Genomic DNA, 20,686 nt, shown 5'->3' with positions numbered 1-20,686 from the left:
GGGAGTGAGAGATAGAAACATCCATGTGAGAGAGAAACATTGATTGGCCACCTCCTGCATGCCCCCTACTGGGGATCGAGCCCACAACCCGGGCATATGCCCTTACTGGGAATTGAACCAGGACCTCTCAGTCCATGGGACAATGCTCAATCCACTGAGCCACACCAGCCGGGCTGTATATTCAGTTTTAACAGATACTGACAAAGAAGTTTCCTACAGTATTAGTAACTATTTACAGTATACAGTATATATTTACAGTATTACAGTATATGTGTATACCAGCAATTCTATTATTAAGCTGCTGGTACTTAATGTTATTAAAACAGTAATAATCTGTAATTTTATATTTTTAAGAGTTTTTAGTAATTTTTAGAGAGGGGGGAGAGGGAGAGAGAAACATCAATGTAAGAGGGAAACATCGATCAGTTGCCTTCTGTACATGCCCCCTAATGCAATTGTTAACAGATAAAATTATTGCCATCTTATTATTCATATTTTTTTATCTTTTTCTTCTTAAAGAAGATCCTTTAATACATCATATAATACTGGTGTGGTAGTGATGCACTCCTTTACCTTTTTCTTGCCTGGGAAGCTCTTTATCTGTCCCTTCAATTCTAAGTGATAGCTTTGCTGGGGAGAGTAATCTTGGTTGTAGGTTCTTGCTTTTCACCACTTTCAATATTGCCCACCAATTCATTCTGGCCTGCAAAGTTTCTGTTGAGAAATCAACTAACCTTTTGTATTTTAATTATGATGTGTCTTGATGTGAGTCTTTTTGGACTCATCTTGTTTGGGACTCTCTGCACTTGATGAACCCATATGTTTATTTCCTTCATCAGGTCAGGAAAGGTTTCTGTCATTATTTTTTCAAATAGGTTTTCAATTTATTGCTCTCTCTCTCTCTTTTTTTTTTTTTTTTTTTTTGGTACCCCATGATGCAAATGTTGGTATGCTTGAAGTTGAACCAGAGGTTCATTGCACTATCCTCATTTTGGGGGATTCTTTTTATTGTTGTTGTTGGTCTGGATTGGGCATTTTTTGCTTCATTATATTCCAAATCACTGATTTGATTCATGGCTTCATCTACTCTACTTTTGATTCCCTGTAAATTATTCTTCCTGTCAGTTAGTGTTTTCTTCATTTATTTTTTATGGTTTCCATGTCATTTTTTATGCTGCTGAAGTGTTCAGTAAGTTCATTGAGCAAACTTATAACCAGTATTTTGAACTCTGCATTTAGTAGATTGCTTGTCTCTGTTTTGTTTTGTTCATTTTTGGAGTTTTGTTCTGTTTTTCATTTGGGATATGTTTCTTTGTCTTCTCATTTTGTCAGCCTCTCTGTGCTTGGTTCTGTGTATTAGGTAGAGCTGCTACATCTCCTGGGCTTGGTAAAGTGGCCTAATGTAGTTGGTGTTCTGTAGGGTCCAGTGGTAAAACCTCTCCATTCATCCAAGTTGGGCACTTGAGGTGCACCACTTGTGTGAGCTGGGCACACCCTCCTCTTGTAGTTGAGCCTTGATTGCTGCTGCACATCATTGGGAGGAATTTACCCCCATACTGATCAGCTGCAAGGACTAGCTGTGACCATTGACCACTGACCTCTGGCCACCATGGAGGATCAGCTGTGCAGAGGCCCAACCCACAGAGCAGGACTTACTTCAGCAGGGCTCTGGTGCCTGCTGAGTCAGCCTCTTGAGTGTGTCACTTGAGGTGGTTGGGTGGTGGTGCTTCAACATGGTCTGAAGCTGTTCATTGGGTGCTTTGACTCTGGGGCCTCCAGGGAGCTGCAGGCTAAGATAAGCTGCCACTTGTTTACTCCCTGAGGCCACTCAGCATGAGCTACAAAGCAATCTGCAGATGGCTGCTACTTATGCTAGGCTTGGGGGTGCCCTGGTGAGGCCAAGGCTGGCTGCTGCTAGTGTCAGGCCTGGAGCCACTTACTTAGTGCAAAGCACAGGGCTCACAGACCAGATGCTGCTTGTTTGAGAGATTTTAGAAAAATCTGAAGCATGAACCAAGACAGGTCATTTGTATGAAAAAGCCACAAGAAACAGCTTGGGTGGGCCCAAAAGTTGGGTTGGGCAGGCCTCGGGGAATCACCAGGGTGAGGCAAACAATGTGAGCCAGGTTTCTGGAGTGTCAGATACGGTGCCAGCCTGCCGGCTGGCTCAGAAGGAAACCTCAGAAAAGTAACAATGGTCTCTGCCAGCACTTTTGTCTAGGAGAAAGCTGACCCTCCTGCCCTTGCTCCAGTGCCAGACAATTCAGTTCCTCTCCTTGTGTCCCAGCAAGCTTTTGAGCTGCTACCCCAGTGCTGTAGTCGAGAGCAAGTGAATCTGAGTAAGTCTGTGCCAGGGCCCTTTAAGAGGAACTGCCTGGGATTCCAGAAGCCTCTGTCTCCCTTAGCCTCAATCCCCACTGGTTTTTTACATTTAGAGGTTATAGGGACTTTTATTCTAGGCACTGAAACCCTGGGCTGGGGGGCCTGGTGTGAGGCTGGGACTGAACACTGCTCAAGGTGGACCTCCACAGCCGAGATATTCATTCCTTCTGATTTTTATCCACCACATGTGAGACCAGACTGTTCCATGTCTCCACCTTTCCTACCAGTCTTGAAGTGTCTTCTCCTTTAATTTCCTAGTTGTAAGACTTCCATTCAGCTCGATTTCATGTAGTTCTGAATGATGGTTGTTCTGTAATTTAGTTGTCATTTTGATGTGGTTGTGGGAGGAGGCAAGCACCATGTTTACTTCCACTACCATCTTGACTGGAAATATCTAACATAATTTTTAAACAACTTAAAATTACCTATTCTTTTTGTTTTATCCATCTGATGGGTATATAGTGGTATTTTGTTATACTTTTAATGTTTTCTCTACCTTTTGCCCATTTTCTATTGAGTTGTCTATTTTCCTATTGATTTTCAGAAGCTCTTTACATATATTGGATATGATCCCAAAGTATTTTCATAGAGATATTAATGTTAACTCATGATACCAGAGGAACCAATGTCTTTAAGCAGATAAAACCTCAAGGAGAAAATGATAGATGATGAGCTCTTACTTGGTGGCTGTTGGTGCAGTGACAGAACCAGCTCAAATGGTCCTATCCCATTTAACAAGATACTGGGTTGTGGTTCAGAGAAAGCAGACGAAAACTGCAAGTCATGCAGCCAAAGCATGTGCAGAGGAGAAAACTTTGACTCCAGCTGCACTCAGAACCAAAGACTCCCACACAGACATGCACACATGAAAACAAAGGACTGGGACATAACCAGAACTTGAACACCAGAACCCTTTCAGAAGCAAAGGGTCCATTGTCCAGGAAGATCTGGTGCTAATACCTCTTACCATAAATGACCAAGCTCCAAGATACTCCAATTAAAATTTACCCCATTAGCCCTGGCTGGTTTGGCTCAGCAGTTAGAGTGTCAGCCCATGTACCAAATAGTTGCAGGTTCAATTCTGATCAAGGACACATACTCTGGTTGCAGTTCAGTCCCCAGCCCTGTTTGGAGTCATGTGGGAGGCAACAAATTGATGTATCTCTCTCACATCGATGTTTCTCTCTCTCTCTCTCTCTCTCTCTCTGCCCCCGGCCCACCACTTTATCTGAAGATAAATGGAAAAATATCCTTGGGTGAGGATTAAAAACAAAAACAAAACTTACCCCACCAGCACTTCCACATACCTTTTCCCTATCCCCTTAAAAATCCACATGAACCCTGGATTGGAAATTTCGAGTTTTTCCAGTGCAAGCTGCCCATTATCTATTGTGTAACATGACACAATATCCACATTTTTTTTTCACTGAACTCAGTGTCAATATAATGGACTATCTGCAGTTCTGGGTGGAGAAACTCTTTGCTCAGTTACACAGCTTCCCAGGACTGTGATTCAGAAAGCAGCAGATGCCAATACCATTGATTGGATCAATTCCAGGAAACAAGAGCATAAGTTAAACTCAATTAAAAATATATGGGGGAGTGATCCAAGATGGCTACACTCACCTCCTCCCAGACCAAATGGAACTACAACCAAATTATAGAACAATCAACCTGAATGACTACCTGCAGACTAGCTGCAATAAAGTCTTATAACCAAGGATTTACAGAATAAGGCACATCAAAACTGGTAGAAAGGGAAGAAACAAGAAAAGGGCTGGTTCTGCACCTCGGTGTGTCACCTGAAAATCAGGAGGGATATCTCAGCTACAAAGGTCCCCCGTAAGGAGCAAAGAGTCACAACTCCAACCCCGGAGAAACAGAACCAGAAAGAGTTGCCCATATAACATCAGGCTGTAAAAAGCAGTGGGGATTCTGTCCACCAACGAGAGATGGGAGTCTTCTAGAAACCCAGACACCTTCTTAAAGGGCCAACACACAAAATCTCATTTGTAGGCACTCACACTGGACTCCAGCAAAGAGATGGTGGCTCAGAGTGGACTGCACTAATATAGGGAGAGATTGGGTATTGTGGCCTTGAGAAGAAAATGAGAAGGACAGCACCATTGTTCCTGTACTGAGTCCCTTTCCCACACTGCTCACAGATGCCATCTTTCCTGAATTGAGTACTCCCCTCAATGCCACATCCGCCTGGAGAAATGTGCCACCCTCCCAACCGCCTGTGGCCCTGCTCTGCCAGACTCTTGCCCTGCAGAAGAGTCTGCTGCCTGCAGCCTGCTTGGGCCCTTGATGCAGACTTGCTTGGAAGGCTCTTGAGGAGGTCCATTTATCCTCACTGAATGCCCAGACCAACAATACCCTTCCTGTACAGATTCCTCCCTCCAAATGGACAAATTTTAATCTGTTTTAGCCTGATGAACTCTACTGGCCTCACACTGAAAATTCCCTGAGAATTTGCCTCACCACAAAGGTCCAAAGACCCCAGGCAGGTGGTGGCTGGCCTGGTATATGCTAAGACTTGCTGAGTGGCTCAGACCCAGCACTAGCACCAACTTTGAATCTATCAACCTGGTGAACAGCACTTATCCCTAACTGGTGACTGAGATCCTACCTCATACAACTCTCAACCTCCAGAGTCTCTTTCAGTGATTGAGCATAACAAGTAGCTAGTAGGCAGAGGCAGATCTCAGGTGATTTGGGCCTTTTGCTGACCTACCCCAAAGCCTGGTAATAATAAAAGCCAGCCTTGGTACTGAGTTTGGCCACTCCTATGTACACCCAGGCCCAACAGAGGCAGCCACAAATTCTGGATCACTTTTCAGATCTTAAGAAGTAGCCCAGGGTTGGTTACAGGCAGTGTCTGACATTGACCTACACCAGAGTCGCTCCCAAGATGCCTCAGAACCAACACAGCCAGAGGCTACATTTAGACCACATCAGAGTATGACCCAATTAGCTCCACAAGAAGCAAACCCAAATGGTGATCCCGGCAAGAATCAGACCATTTTGGGCAAAAGTCACTTTGTGTGGTTAGTCCTGCAAAATAGTTGGTATGCTGTGATCAGGTTTAATTCTTAGAGCCAGCCTGAGGTTCAACCCCAACCACGGATGGGTCAACAGCAATCAAGACTCATCTATAACGGGAGAGCTCACATAACCCACACAAGTGACATTTCTGGAGTACCTAGACCAGGTGATCAGGGAGACTGTGCCATTGAGCCCCACAGGACACCTAGCAAATAAGGCCACCATACCAAGACTGTAATATATAGCAGGATTACCTAGTATACAGAAATAAGTACAAAGAGGAGACCAAAAAGGGGAGAACATGAAACATGCCACAAATCAAAGAACAGAAGCAATCCTCAAAAAGATAACAATGGAGGTAAGCAATCTATCGGGTACAAAATTCAAAACAATGATTATGAGGATGCTAAAAAGAAAAAACTTAGAAAAAGCATGGACAAACTCAGTGAAAATTTAAAGACGTACTAAGCATAAAAAGAACATAGAAAACAAAAAGGAACAAGTCAAAAATGAAGAATACAATATCTGAAATAAAGAATACATTAGAAAAAATCTCCTCCAAGCCCAGCACAAGAATCAGCCATTGGCAGATTACTTTCTACTTATGCCAAGTCACCCTGGATAAAACACAGGCAGTAGCTGACCTTGCCGCAGAGCCAGCACACCCAGCGGACAGTTTCAGACCACATCAAAACACCACCACTCAACCATCTCCACAAGTGACACACTCAATGAGTGGACTCAGTGGGTACCAGAGCCCTGATGAAGTAAGTCTTGCTCTGTGTAGTGGGCCCTTACACAGCTGATCCTCCAAGATAGTCAGAGGCCAGTGGTCAGTGGGCATAGCCAGTCCACCAGTCCTTGCAGCTGATCATCCTAAAGAAATCCCTCCCATTGATGTGTCAACAGCAATCAAGACTCAATTACAACAGAAGGGTGTATAGTCCACACTAAGGGTGTACCTCGAGGGGCCAAATGGGGTGATCAGGAAGGCTGTGCCACTGGTTTCTATAGGACATCTACAACAACAGGCAACCCTATGAAACCTAGGAGACATAGCATCTCTACCTAATACATAGAAACAATCACAGGGAAGCAGCCAAAATGAGGAGACAAAGAAACATGTCCCAAATGAAAGAAAAGAATAAAACTCCAGGAAAGGAATAGAACAAAGTGGAGATAAGCAAGCAATCAGATGCACAGTTCAGAAAACAGGTTATAAGGTTGCTCAAGGAACTTGATGAGATATTCAAGGAACTTAGTGAGACCTTCAAGAAACTTAAGGAGACCTCCAAGGAATTTAGAACATCAACAACATAAAAAAGGACCAGTCAGAAACGAAGGACACACTAACTGAAATGAAAAATAATTTACAGGGAATCCATAGTAGTATTAAGAAGCAAACCATTGCTTTGGAATATAAGAAAGGAAAAACACCTAATCAGAACATCAAAAAGAAAAAAGAATTTAAAAAAATGAGGATAGTGTAAGGAGCCTCTGGGACAACTTCAAGTGTGCCAACATTCACATCATAGCGGTGCCAGGAGGAGGAGAGAGAGCAAGAAATTGAAAACCTATTTGAAACAATAATGACAGAAAACGTCCCTAACTTGGTAAAAGAAACAAACATACAAGTCCAGGAAGCACAGAGAGTCCCAAACAAGATGAACCCAAAAAGGCCCACACCAAGACACATCATCATCAAAATGCAAAAGGTTCAAGACAAAGAGAGAATCTTAAAACCAGTAGGAGAAAAGCAGTTCATTACCCACAAAAGAGCTCCCATAAGACTGTCAGCTGATTTCTCAAAAGAAACTTTGAAAGCCAGAGAGAAGTGGCAAGAGATATTCAAGGTGATGAAAAGCAATGACCTACATCCAAGATTACTCTGTGCTGTAAAGCTATCATTTAGAATTGATAAGCATATCAAGAGTTTCCCAGACAAGAAAAAGCTAAAGGAGTTCATCACCACCAAACCAGTATTATATGAAATGTTGAAGAGTCTTCTTGAAAGAGAAGAACAAAAATATGAACAATAAAATGGCAATTAATACATATCTATCAACAACTGAATCTACAAACAAAATGAGCAAGCAGAACAGAAACAGACTCATAGATATAGAGAACATTTTGTTTCTTGCCAGATGGGCAGCAGGGGCTGGGGAGATGGGTGAAAAAGATAAATAAATTAAGAAGTTAAATTGGTTGTTAGACTGATGAACATCAAAGGAAAGGGGGGAGGGAGGGCGGGATGAGATAAACCAAAGAACTTCTATGCATATATGCATAACCAATGGACACTGACAATAGTGTGGAGAAGGCAGGAGGGGGATGGAATTGGGGAGGAGGGGGTCAATGGTGAAAAAAGGGGGGAACATCTGTAATACATTCAACAATAAAGATAAGTTTTAAAAAAGAATTTTAAAGTTAAAGAAAAATATAAAAGCTATAATGAGACAAAAAGGACACTACATAGTAATAAAGAGATCAATTCAACAAAAGGATACAACCTTGTAAACATGTATGCATTCGACATAGGAGTACCTAAATATATAAAGCAAATCTTGATGGACATAAAGGGAGAGATTGACTGTAATATACATATAGTGGGGGACTTTAACACCCATTGACATTAATGGATAGATCTTCTAGACTGAAAATGAATAACAAAATAGTCTCCTTATATGACACACTAGACCAGATGGATATAATTGATTATTCAGAGAATTTTACCCCATAGCAGAAGAATATACACTATTTTTAAGTACACATAGAACATTTTGCAGGCTAGACAACATGTTAAAACACAAAACAAGTCTTAATTTAATAATATTGAAATCCTATCAAGCATCTTCTCCAACCAAAATGGTATAAAACTAGAAATCAATGACAATAAAAATACTGAAAGAAAACACAAACACATGGAGACTAAAAAGCATGTTACTAAACAATGAATGCGTTAACAATAAAATCAAGGAAGAAACAAATACCTTGAAACAATTGAAAATGAAAACACAACTCAAAATCTATGGGACAGAACAAAAGTAATCCTAAGAAGAAAATTCAGAGCAATACAGGCCTACCTCAAGAAACAAGAAAAATCTCAAATTAACAAAAACCTTTCACTTAAAGAACTAGGAAAAAACAACAAAGAACCTGAATAGACAATTTTTCAAAGAGGACATACAGATGACTAATAGACATATGAAATGATGTTCAATGTCACTAATCATCAGAGAAATGCAGATTAATACCACAATGAAATATCACTTCAGCAAAGGGGGAATAGAGGGAATATATCTCAACATAAAGACCATATATGACAAGCTCACAGCTAACATCATATGAAAAGGGAAAAAACTAAAAGTGTTTTCCTTAAGGAACAAGACATGGATGTCCACTTTTACTTCTTTTATTCTACATAAGACTGGAAGTCCTACCCACAGCAATCAGACAAGAAGAAATAAAATGCATCCAAATTGGAAAGAAGTAAAACTGTCATTATTTGCCAATGACATGATACAGTATATAGAGAACTTTAACAATTTCACAAAACACTACTGGAACTGATAAATAAATTCAGTAAAGTAGCAGGGCACAAAATATTCAGAAATTGGTTGCATTTTTATAAACTAATAATGAACTCTCAGAAAGAAATTAAGATATCAATCCAATTTACAATTGCATCAAAAAAAAAAAAATTTAAATACCTAGGAATACATTTAACCAAGGAGGTCAAAGATCTGTACTTAGAAAATTATAAAACACATAAAAATAGAAATTAAAAAACAAGCATGCTTATGAATAGCAGGAATTAACACACTTGTACAACTCAACAAAAGGAATACAAAGAACCCAATTAAAAAATGGGCAGAGGACCTAAATAGACACCTCTCCAAACACGACATACAAATGGCCAAGAGACATATGAAGAAATGCTCAACATCACTAATCATCAAAGAGATGCAAATTAAAACAACAATGAGATATCATCTCATACCAGCCAGAATGGCTGCCATCAACAAATCATAGAACAAGTGCTGGCGAGGGTGTGGAGAAAAGGGGACTCTAGTACACTGCTGGTGGGAATGCAGACTGGTGCAGCCACTGTGGAAAACAATATGATGTTTCCTCAAAAAATTAAAAATTAAACTGCCATTTGACCCAGTGATCCTACTTCTAGGAATATACCCTAAGAAGCCTGAAACAACAATCTGAAAGAATATATGTACCCCCATGTTCATAGCAGCACTATTTACAATAGCTAAGCTCTGGAAACAGCCCAAGTGTCCATCAATAGATGAGTGGATTAAAAGCTGTGGTACAGGATTCGGAAAAATGGCGGCGGAGTGAACGGAGCTACACAGACCGTCTCCCAGAACCAAACTGGAATTACAACTATAACACAGACAAATCGACGGGAAAAATCAACAGAAAAGCAGCTTAGAGGACCATACAACGCAGGACACTGACTCCATCCCGGTAGGATTGCGAAGGCGCGAGACGGGGCTGGGAGCGCACGGTCGGCAGCTCGGCAGTGGCCTCAGCTGTAAGCGGCGCCCGCGGGTTACACTCCCAGGCGGCCCCACAGCGCAGCCGGGACAGAGGCTGAAACAGCCACAGCCACTCACCTTGGGCTCCGGCGGAGGGAGGGCAGACTGGACTGGAGCTTTGTCGGGACACTCGGGGTTTGGAGGGCGCTCAGAGGTTTGGCTGAGTGCAGCCACTCAGGACGGTGGCCACATTGCTCCTTCCCAGGGCTCTGAGAGAGGCAGCAGCCCCTCCCTCAGAGATCCAACCCCACCCTGTGGGCCATTGAAGTGTTAATTGAGGCTCACTAACCACCAGCATCTGCCCCACCCTCGTGAAAGCCCCTTGGCTGAGCACCAGAGGGAGTTTTTCAATCAACTGACAACCCAAAACTCATCAATTAACCTAGACTGCTAGCCTCCAGGCAAAAAGCTAGAGGATAACAGTACGTTTCCTGGGCTGGCAACTTTAACCAGGAAAGTAAGACTTGACAGTGGTGTTCAACGTGGGTCCTCCCTCGCTCATCTAAACACAGGAGAGGGAGCCACAAACAGCAGAACACCAACACCCACAGGGAGAACTTGACAGGCTCCAAAGCCCACAGTGATAGCTAAAATGGTGAAACACAGAAACAGAAGCCAAATGAAAGAGCAAGACACCTCCACCGAAGATGAGATCAATGTGGAGCAATTAGGCATGTTAACAGAGCTAGAATTCAGAGCCATGATCTTGAGGAAGCTGAACAGCATGAGTAAAGACATAGAGACACTGAAAATAAGCCAAATGGAAATTAAAAACCAACAAGAAGAGATAAAAAATGACATATCCGAAATGAAAAACACATTGGAAGGTTTAAAAAGCAGAGTAGGGGAAGCTGAGGACCGGATCAGTGAATTAGAAGACAGGCTAGAAAAAATCAACCAATCAGAAAAACAAAAGGAAAAAACTATTAAAAAACAGGAAGACAGCTTAAGAGAACTATGGGACAACTGGAAACGTAATAATATTCGTATCATAGGAGTCCCCGAAGAAGAAGAAAAGGAGCAAGGGATAGAAAATATATTCAAAAAAATAGTGAGAGAAAACTTCCCTAATTTGGTGAAGGAAGAAGGCATTCAAGTTCAAGAAGCACAGAGAGTCCCAAGTAAGAAGAACCCAAACAGGCCCACACCAAGACACATAGTAATTAAAATGCCACAAATTAAAGACAAAGAGAGAATCCTAAAAGCAGCAAGAGATAAGCAACAGGTTACCTACAAAGGGAACCCCATAAGGCTTTCAGCTGACTTCTCTCAAGAAACACTACAGGCCAGAAGAGAATGGCATGAAGTAATCAAAGTCATGAAAAACAAGAATCTGAATCCAAGACTACTCTACCCAGCAAGGCTATCATTCAAAATAGAAGATCAAATAAAGAGCTTCCCAGACAAAAAAAAAGCTAAGGGAATACATTAGCACCAAACCAGCACTGCAAGAAATGTTAAAATGACTGCTGTAATTAGCAGTAGAAATGGGAAGAAAAATGGAACCACACTAAACAAAAATGGCAATAAATAAGTACATATCAATAATCACCTTAAACGTAAATGGATTGAATGCTCCCATAAAGAGACACAGAGTAGCTGATTGGATAAGAAAGCATGACTCATCTATATGTTGTTTACAAGAGACCCACCTCTCAACAAAAGACGCACATAGGTTGAAAGTGAAGGGATGGAAAAAAATTTTCCAAGCAAATGGAAAGCAAAAAAAAGCGGGGGTAGCAATTCTCATATCTGATAAAATAGATTTCAAAATGAAGACCATAACTAGAGACAAAGACGGCCACTACATAATATTGAAAGGATCTATCCAACAGGAAGATATAACCTTGATAAACATATATGCACCCAATATAGGAGCACCAAAATATATTAAAAATCTTCTGGAGGGCTTCCAAGGAGAAATCGACAACAATACAATTATAGCAGGGGACTTCAACACCCCATTGACAGCACTGGATAGATCCTCTAGGCAAAAAATTAGCAAGGAAACAGAAACTCTAAATGAAGCACTAGACCAAATGGATTTAGTAGATATCTACAGAGAATTACACCCCAAAACTACAGAATACACATTCTTCTCAAGTGCACATGGGACATTCTCAAAGATAGACCACATGATAGGACACAAACTAAATCTCTACAAGTTCAAGAAGATTGAAATCATATCAAGCATCTTCTCAGATCACAATGGCATGAAACTAGAAATCAATTGCACAAAGAACATGCAAAGACATTTCAACACATGGAGGCTAAATAGCATGTTATTAAACAATGAATGGGTCACCGAGGAGATCAAGGAAGAAATTAAAAACTACCTGGAAACCAATGAAAATGAACACACAACAACACAAAATCTATGGGATGCAGCGAAAGCAGTTCTGAGAGGGAAGTTCATAGCACTACAGGCCTACCTCAAAAAACAAGAAAAATTTCTAATTGACTGTCTAACCTCACAACTTAAAGAATTAGAAAGCAAACAAAAAGAAAACCCCAGAGCAAGTAGAAGGAAGGAAATAGTAAAGATCAGAGCAGAAATAAATGACATAGAGACCAAAAAAACAATTCAAAGGATCAATGAAACAAAGAGCTGGTTTTTCGAAAAGATAAACAAGATAGATGGACCCTTAGCTAGACTCACCAAGAAACAAAGAGAGAGAACCCAAATACACAAAATCAGAAATGAAAGAGGAGAAGTAACAACCAACACCACGGAAATACAAAAGATCGTTAACAACTACTATCAACAACTATATGGCAACAAATTCGACAATCTCAGCGAAATGGACAAATTTCTAGAAACACACAGTCTCCCAAAACTATTCCCGGAAGAGATAGAAAACTTGAACAGACCAATAACAACTAAGGAAATTGAAGAGGTAATCAAGACTCTCCCAGCAAACAAAAGCCCAGGCCCAGATGGTTTCACGGGGGAGTTTTACCGAACATTCAAAAAAGAACTAACACCCATTCTCCTCAAACTATTTCAAAAAATTCAAGAAGAAGGAAGACTTCCAAACACGTTCTATGAGGCCAGCATAATTCTAATTCCAAAACCAGAAAAAGACACTACGAAGAAAGAAAACTACAGGCCAATATCCCTGATGAACATAGACGCCAAAATCCTGAACAAAATACTAGCAAATCGGATCCAGAAATACATCAGAAAAATTATTCACCATGACCAAGTGGGATTCATTCCAGGGATGCAAGGCTGGTACAATATTCGCAAATCAATAAACGTGATACACCACATAAACAAAATGAAGAATAAAAACCACATGATCATATCAATAGATGCTGAAAAAGCATTCGACAAAATCCAGCATCCATTTATGATAAAAACGCTCAGCAATGTAGGAATAGAGGGATCATATCTCAACATAATAAAGGCCATATATGAAAGACCTACAGCCAACATCATACTCAATGGACAGAAACTAAAAACATTCCCATTAAGAACAGGAACAAGACAGGGATGTCCACTTTCGCCACTCTTATTTAACATTGTACTGGAAGTCTTAGCCACAGCAATCAGACAGGAAGAAAAAATAAAAGGGATCCAAATTGGAAAGGAGGAAGTGAAACTGTCATTATTTGCAGATGACATGATATTGTACATAGAAAACCCTAAAGACTCCATCAAAAATCTATTAGACTTAATAATTGAATTTGGCAAAGTAGCAGGATACAAAATTAACGTCAAGAAATCGACGGCATTCTTGTACATCAATGATGAACTCACAGAAAGAGAAACTGAAAAAACAATCCCATTTACCATCGCTCCAAAAAAATTACGATACCTAGGAATAAACTTAACCAAAGAAGTAAAAGACCTATTTGCAGAAAACTACAGGTCATTGAAAAAAGAAATAGAGGAAGATATAAAAAAGTGGAAGCACATACCCTGTTCATGGATTGGAAGAATTAACATAATTAAAATGTCCATACTACCCAAAGCAATCTATAGATTCAACGCAATCCCCATCAAAATACCAACGACATATTTCATAGAACTAGAACAAATACTTCAAAAGTTCATATGGAACCAAAAAAGACCCCGAATAGCCACAGCAATCTTGAAAAAGAAGAACCAAGTTGGAGGGATCACAATACCAGATATCAGGTTATACTACAAAGCGACTGTAACCAAAACAGCCTGGTACTGGCACAAGAACAGGCATATAGACCAGTGGAACAGAACTGAAAACCCAGAAATGGACCCAAGGCAATACGCTCAATTAATATTTGACAAAGGTGGCAAGAGCATACAGTGGAGTAAAGACAGCCTCTTTAATAAATGGTGTTGGGAAAATTGGACAGCTACATGCAAAAAAATGAAACTAGACCATCAACTTACACCATACACAAAAATAAACTCAAAATGGATAAAAGACTTAAATGTGACCCGTGAATCCATAAAAATTCTAGAAGAAAATGTAGGCAACAAAATTTCGGACATCATACGGAGCAGAATTTTCACTGATACATCACCTAAGGCAACAGAAATAAAGGAGAAAATGAACACATGGGACTACATCAAACTAAAAAGCTTCTGCACAGCAAAAGAAACAATCATCAAAATGGAAAGGCAACCCACTGTATGGGAGAACATCATTGCCAATGATGTATCAGATAAGGGGTTAATTTCCAGTATATACAGAGTGCTCATACAACTCCACAAAAGGAAGACAACGAACCCAATTAAAAAATGGGCAGAGGAGCTGAATAGACACCTCTCCAAACAGGACATACAAATGGCCAAGAGACATATGAAGAAATGCTCAACATCACTAATCATCAGAGAGATGCAAATTAAAACAACTATGAGGTATCACCTCACACCTGTCAGAATGGCCGCCATCAACAAATCATCAAACAACAAGTGTTGGCGAGGGTGTGGAGAAAAGGGGACTCTAATACACTGCTGGTGGGAATGCAGACTGGTGCAGCCGCTATGGAAAACAATATGGTGCTACCTCAAAAAATTAAAAATTGAACTTCCATTTGACCCAGTGATCCCACTGCTGGGAATATACCCTAAGAAGCCTGAAACACCAATCAGGAAGAATATATGTACCCCCATGTTCATAGCAGCACTATTTACAATAGCTAAGATCTGGAAACAGCCCAAGTGTCCACCAGTAGACGAATGGATCAAAAAGCTGTGGTACATATACACAATGGAGTACTATGCAGCGGTAAGAAAGAAAGATCTCTTATCCTTTGAGACGACATGGAGGGACCTGGAAAGTATTATCCTAAGTGAAAGAAGCCAAGCAGAAAAAGACAAATACCACATGATCTCACTTATATACGGAATATAATGAACATAACAGTCTGAGGAATACAGTAGACCCAGACACATGGAAGTAGGGCACAGACTGACATCCCTCAGAAGAGGGGATGGGGGGTGGGGGGGTGGGAAGAGATAAACCACAGAACTTATATGCATGTATGCATGACCAATGGACATGGACAACTAAGCCGGGGACAGGGTGGAGGGGGGGTGGGTTGGGGGGTGCCAATGGGGTAAAAAGGTAAAATATCTGTAACAAAAAAATAAATAAATAAATTAAATTTAAAAAAAATAAAAAATAAATAAATAAATAAATAAATAAAATAAAAAAAAATAAATAAATAAAATCTGTGGTACATATACACAATGGAGTACCATGCAGCTATAAGAAAGAGAGATCTCTTATCCTTTGAGACGACATGGAGAGACCTGGAGGATATTACCCTAAGCGAAACAAGCCAGTCAGAAAAAGACAAATATCACATGATCTCACTTATTTGTGGAATATAATGAACAAAACAAGTTGATTAACAAAATAGACCCAAAGACATAGAAGTAGGGTACAGACTGACAAAACTCAGAAGAGGGGGGCAGAGGGAGGAAAGAGATAAACCACAGAACTTATATGCATGTATGCATAAGCATGGTCATAGACAATAATGGTGGGGGGAGGGAGGCATTGGGAGGAGGGTGTCAATGGGGAAAAAGGAGAAACATCTGTAACAAAAATAAATTAATGAATTAAAACATAAATACATAAAATAAAATAAATTAAATTAAAGGATAATTTCCCTCCTCATGCCTAACCTATGTGTTCACTTGCCCTCCCCATGCCTGCCCTTCATGTTCTTATTTTATCCTAAAAATTCAATATTAACATTAACAGCACATAGAGATGGATTTGGGGAATAAAACATCAATGAGGATTTCTGTGGTCCTATGCTCTAGTGCAATAGGCATGCCCTTGTCACTGGAAAGGGGACCTGGCTCTGAACATGTGCACCTACGGCCAACAGGTAGTGTGTGGGTTCTTGACTTCGTGCAGGAAAATTTTCACAACATGTGTCCAGGTGAATTTTAGAGGATGTTTATTAAAGCTGGGACAGTGAAACAAGAAAGGGCAGGCGAGATGAGCTTAGGCTGGTTTGCTTTGGCTCACTGAGAAGTCAGAGTAAAGGGAGCCTTGCGGACTGGTTCAGTGGGGTCTGGGATGAACTGCCACTGCTCACTGCTGCCCAAGTTGCAAACCTTGTGGGGTCCCTTAGAGTTTAGAAGATGTATGCCTGTGGGGAAGGGGAGAAGAGCTCCTGGAAAGGAGAGCGGGCGGGGTTCTTTGCCTTAGGGCTTTTATTTCTCTCTTGTAGGCCAGAATTTTATGGGCGGTCTCAGGGGAGTGTTTCAGCAGAATATTCAACAGTTTTCTTTAGGGCTATGGTCTCCACTGATTGGTTAGCGTCAGGGCAGGGGGTCCTTAGTCATTTCAGCTGGTCCTGGTGTCCCCCACCTGGTTGTGCTGCTTTTCTAGGCCTGGAGCTGAGATACAACTGAGGCCTAGATGTTATTTCTAAGGAGGCAACTCTGTGTATCTGCTGCAAATGGCTCAGCTTGTTCAGCTGTCTGTTCCCCTGTTCCACTGGTCCTGGCTTACGGCTTGTCTTCCCCCAAGGGTCTGGAAAAGATTACTCTTACATTTTATTTTTTATTTTTTTTCAGATGCAGAGTTTATTTTTAGTAGATATATACATATACAATTAAAGTAGTGATTAATATTTTACATTTCAAAGATTAATTTCAGCTTCATCGTGAAACTGAATGATACATTTTTTCCTTTTTGTATCAAAACTAACTGAAATAACACCTTTCAGGATCACTGGTGTGGACCCTAAGAAAGAAGATACCTATTTCAATCAATACGACTGAGACTTTCCTTGTCTAATTGGAACTATACAGCTATAACCCCATCAGCATCTTCACTGACCAACCAGAACACCTCCATTCTGACCCATCAGGATAGTGCCTTTTGGAGCAATCATATTTGAGGATTTGGAGTCCTCATTTGCATGAGCACAGACCAATCAGGGACTGGGAACAGGGGCTTCTTTCTATATAAGCCAGCTCCCCTTTGTACTCTTACATTTTAAAGATATTACCCGGCTGGTGTAGCTCACTGGTTGGGTGTTGACCCATGCACCAAGAAGTGGCTGCTTCAATTCCCGGTCAGGGCACATGCCCAGGTTGTGGGCCTATCCCCAGTGCGGGGCATGCAAGAGGCAGCCACTTGATGTTCTCTCTCATCGTTGTTTCTCTTTCCTCTCCCTTCCTCTCTCTCTAAAATTAATAAAGAAAAACATTTTTTTAAAAAACAAAAGGTATGTTATCTTAGATGCAAAAATCCAATAGACAAGCTTACTTAAGGCAAAGATGACCTGTGTTTAGGAAGCCACAGGCCCAGGACATGACTACCTCCCATGACTCACTTTTAGTTAGGGATTTTTATGTTCAGATCATCCTATGTAGTTACTTTCTGTCTTTGAGTTTGTAAGAGCCACCACGCAGGCCTCACCTGAGCTTGTCAAATTTAGTACGTGGCCCTCTTTTCATCCACATCTTCAATAGTCAGGAAGGCTAGAGACAGTTGTAATGCCTGTGTCAGCATCTCCTGGGGGGATGTCCTGTGAGTCCTCTTACATCAACAGTAAGAGCCAAGTACTCATCCAGACTGGCACCTAGATTATCGTATCTCTCACCAGGTGGATGAGGGTGGTCACTTGGAGAACAGATTTGATAAGAACTGTGAACACCTGCTGCTTTGGCCTAACTAACCATAAATCATGTCTGCTCAAAAAGAGCCCCACATTTTTTTTGTAGTTTATGCCTGGTATAATTTAAGTGGCACAAATGGCCACTTAAATTAAATCCAGTTTCATATTACAAGAAAGGTCTGATTTCATAGGAAGAAATACTTTAAATTCAAGGCTGTGCAAAACCTCTAGCCATCACCAGCACTGATAGAAAACTGGTGTTCTGCTCCTGGATACTGAGGGCGGCTGCAGCAATTCCATTTCCAACAAAAGCCTGGCTTTGTCATTGCCAAGGTCATTCTCTGCCCCTCCCTGATCACTCACTGTCCCAGGCTGCAGGTTGAGGGAGCTGCAGCAGACTCATTGTTTTTCTTCCTTAGCACAAAAGGTCCAGTTTGTTTCCTTTATCCTTGGGCAGGATTCTTAACTCCACCATATTATTTTTTCACTATCCCATGCCTTAATTTTTGATGCCCAGCAGTGGGTCCCTTTTGGGTTTTTACTATTATCTTTCCTTTTCTCCACCATTTGTGCAGTTCTCCTCATCATCACCACTTTATGATTTTTTTTCATTCATTAGGGGGAAAAAATGCTGTAAGTCTCACCTATTGAAGCCCTTTCCCAAACCACTAAACCCACCATGCCCCTGCAAGGAAGTTTAACAGCTGCCCTGGCCTTCCTCCTCTTAGAACTCCACAGCCGGGGAAAGGGAAGGTCCTGTTGCCATCACAACTAGCAACCTGCTGAGTCAGCTAGTTCAGGGTGTGTTTGCTGTGCCCTGGACACTGGCCCAGCCAGCAGACCCTCCCTCAGCATTACAGAAACAACCCATGGGGTGCCCTCCAAGTCCCAGAAGTATCACCCAGATCTCTGTAGTCACCTGTCTTGGCAGTTACTTATGAAGGTTATGATGCTGAGAGTCCACAGGGAAATCAATTATCACTCTGTCCTCAGAGTAGGTTTATTTGAAAATCAAGAATGGACCTGGCCAGTGTGGTTCAGTTGGTTGGAACATCATCCTGTGTCCCAGAAGGTGGCCAGTTCAATTCGGGGCACATAACCAGGCTGCAGCTATGTATATATATGTGTGTGTGTGTGTGTGTGTGTGTGTGTGTGTGTGTGTGTGTGTGTGTGTATTTCATAGGAAGAAATACTTCCTAATATATATTTGTCCTCTCTCTCTCAAAATCAATAGAAAAAAATGCAATAGTGAAAATCAAGAATGAATATCTTAAGTTGAAATGATGATCCCCCCCTTGGGCTGAGGGCAGGGAAGAGAGAAGGACTGAGAAATTGGAGGGGGGAAGGACGACAGATTTTGTATCTCATTTGCAGAGACAGTTTTCATTGTATTTTTAACATCTTACCTCCTCCTAGGGAAGGTTTCCTATGGCAGCCCTGTGGAATGTCTCTCTTGAATGCTTCTCTCCAAACTAGCTTGAACACAACATGGAGGGATCCACAATCATTTATAAACCACTTTGTAACAAAAGATCTCTGGCTAGTCTCCTGGAGAGCCGACTCCCTGAGGCAGGAGCAGGGATGTGGGAGGGAGCTGGGGAAAGGAGACTGTCTGAGCTGTCACCACTGCGCTGGTCCTGAGTGGCCTCAGCTGCAGAAGCAGCCCACAGTCTGACATTAAAGACAAAACCCTATTGATCAGCGGTTGTCTGAGCACTTAGACTCATGAAGTAAAAAAGGGCTTTTTCTTTGCCTTGTGTGACTTTGCTACTAATGATGCTGATATTAATAACCAAGCTCAAACTGAAACTCAATTTCCTCACAGGCTGCAAATGGAAGAAGCAGCCACTGGAGACCGTGGATAGTGACGCAACTGATCTGTCTGGGGATGAGTAAAGCCAGCTCAACCCATAACAGCCCCTGACTGCAACTAGGAAGAGTCCCTGAACTCCAACAGATTTCAATTTTAGATGTAAGTCTGCAACTTACTATGAATTTGCAAAATTTGTTGAATTTTCTGAAGCTTCAGTGTTCTTTCATCTATGAAATGAGACTCTGAGGAGGATAAGAGTGTATCTGTAAAGGTCCTAATATAGACACTGACCTCTTAGAGTGTTCAGATTTCTCTCGTTTGGTACCAAAAAAAAAGACTTATTCCCTGAGAACCAGGCAAACTTGCAGAAGTCAGGTTTGATTCTTGCTGTCCAGATACCCTCACAAACCCTCTTCCTGCAGGCCCCATGACTTCTTCATCATCTTCCTGTTTCTCCTCAGGTGACCGGCCCCCTCTTCTCAAGGAGAAACTGGAGTTGCCCTTGGCTTTCAAAGATTAATTATTGGCCACGTGGAGACTCTTCGAAAATGAAGTGTCAGAAGAGGAACAATACGTGACTTTGTTGGGGCTGGAACTGGAGCCTTGAACACAGCCGTGAGTGCTCCCAATGCCACCCCGGCCCTCTGCTCCACTTCCTGTCACTAAGTCCTTGAGAGACTTGTGGATAGATGTCATACTCAGCCCACTTCACAGACGAGGACACACTCAGGGCCACTGTGGGATCGAGACTCAGACTCCGCTCCTTTGTTTCTTTGAGTCCCAGCTCAAAGGAACATCTGCAGTGCTTCTC

Source organism: Molossus molossus, unplaced genomic scaffold, assembly GCF_014108415.1.
Source record: "Molossus molossus isolate mMolMol1 unplaced genomic scaffold, mMolMol1.p scaffold_m16_p_6, whole genome shotgun sequence".
Taxonomy (NCBI): Eukaryota; Metazoa; Chordata; class Mammalia; order Chiroptera; family Molossidae; genus Molossus; species Molossus molossus.
The sequence above is the reverse complement of the archived record's forward strand: the minus strand, read 5'-3'. Positions refer to the sequence as shown.